This window comes from Nicotiana tomentosiformis, unplaced genomic scaffold, assembly GCF_000390325.3.
Source record: "Nicotiana tomentosiformis unplaced genomic scaffold, ASM39032v3 Un00154, whole genome shotgun sequence".
NCBI classification, from domain to species: Eukaryota; Viridiplantae; Streptophyta; class Magnoliopsida; order Solanales; family Solanaceae; genus Nicotiana; species Nicotiana tomentosiformis.
In genome coordinates this window covers 65,831-68,100 of record NW_027174713.1, presented here as the reverse complement: position 1 = coordinate 68,100, position 2,270 = coordinate 65,831, and positions in this window count along the sequence as shown.

Here is a 2,270-nt window from a genome sequence, read left to right as displayed (position 1 = left end):
TTTCCTCCATCCTTTAGCCTATTTCTAGGCTGCACTTTGTGAACATGTATAGAACTATGACAAGCTATCCTTCTAGGCATCTATAGGTGTACTGAAGTCCTTTCTTGGTACTTTGTCAAACTTACGACTATTTATATATCTTGTTTCATAGCCTCGGTTATCTATTCTTGTGGATTTACTAAATCTAGGTAGGTTATACTATACTATAACACTTACTTCAGTTTATTATTACCGAGATCTACTGCCCAACTTCAGGTTACTCTCTCTCAGCTTATCTTATATGTATAAATCTAAGTCCTCTAATGCTTCCTCATCACTATTCATCTTAAGAATGATGGAGTAATCTCATCTCATATCCTAATCTCATCTCATACTTTGTAACTTTTATCTATCCATTATTGATTCAGCTTAATGTTGATCCATAATTAATCACTGATAACTTAAAACCTCTTACGTAATACATTGTCACTAGGGTACAAGTCGCATCGGGGAACATTTGAAGTGATTTGCCTGATCCACCTAGGGATGATACTATACTTCAATAACCTTAGTTCATAGCATGACAATGTGATTCATCTTACAGGGGGGGGGGGTATTCTAATCTTTGCAATTCATGAAATCTTTTTTCTTTAAATCATTACTCAATCAAAGGCATAAATGTCATCCTCTTATCTATCACAATTACACCCTTATTGTACTACCAGGGCAACATGTCATCTTTTTAATTGCTTATAGTCTTAGACTCCTCTGAGTTCATTCAGGCTATACTGAACTTTTTATTACTTAAGGAAACCATCAGCTCTCTTGTTTTGATGTGCTTAATCCCGAGACCTTATCTATTCTTGTCACTTTCTCACTCATATTTTCTAATCCTTACTCTTATCTAGCTAAAACCTTGTCGCTATACCCTACTTTAGCTTGCGACCTACACATATCTATTCATACTACTCGCAAGCTTCCTTTCACATGCTAGCACAATATACTTCCTTCTGTGCCTTCTCAGTTGTCTTTAAATGTAAGCAATTACTTTTCCTGGTAGTTCTGCCACTTACTGCATGTATATTTAGCTTATCTTAGTGCCCGCGAATACTGGAATTCCCTGTAACTCATATGATTTCAAATATCACTTTTGACTTTCGTTCATTAGTCACGATAGGTACCACTTTCTTACGGAGTGCATCCAATGTTGTAGTGAGACTATTATTACAAGACCATTTCTTCTTCAAGTTACTATTCTTAGGTTGAAGCTTTCTTCCTTATTTCCTCAGCTAGTCTTTCCTTGTAGTACTTAGGGAAGACCCTCCGAGTCTTGTAAAGTTGCGAGCTTATTACATCATATACCGAAGGGGAGGTGCCTCGGTGTATGTTGTTTGCTGATGATATAGTTCTAATTGATGAGATAATAGGCAGTGTTAATGAGAGGTTGGTGGTTTGGAGACAGACCCTCGAGTCTAAAGGTTTGAAATTGAGTAGGTTTAAGACTGAATATCTAGAGTGCAAGTTCAGCGATGTGACGTGAGAAGCAGACTTGGACGTGAGGCTTGACTCACAAGTCATCTCCGACAGAGGTAGTTTCAAATTCCTTGGGTCAATTATCCAGGGGTTGGAGAGATAGATGAGGATGTCATGCATAGTATAGGGGTGGGGTTGATGAAATGAAGGTTATTGTCTATAGTACTGTGTGACAAGAATATGCCACTAAAACTTAAGGGCAAGTTCTATAGAGAGGTGGCTAGACTGGACATATATTATGGGGTAGAGTGTTGGCCAGTCAATAATTCATATATCCAGAAGATGAAAGTAGCAGAGATGAGGTTGTTCAGATGGATGTGTAGGCATACTATGTTGGATAAGATTAGGAATGAAGATATTTAGGAGAAGTTGGGCATGGTTCCCATAGATGACAAGATGCGGGAAGCAAGGGTTAGATGGTTCGGGCACGTGTAGATGAGAAGCCAAGATGATCCTGTTAGGAGGTTTGAGCGGTTGGCTTTGGTGTTATGAGAAGAGTAGAGGGAGGACTAAGAATTATTGGAGTGAAGTGATCAGACAGGACACGGCTCAACTTCAGATTTTTGAGGACGTGGCTCTTTATAGGAAGGTGAGGAGGTCGAGCATTAGGGTTGAGGGTTAGGAAGGAGTCGAGCATTTTTCTCCTTTGTTACGAAGGGGGGATTAGTCTCTTAGGGTATTGTCTTGGACTATTAGTGGTGTATGTTAACTCCGCACTATTTTTCCATTTTTTCACTGTACTGTGGCGTTATTATTAG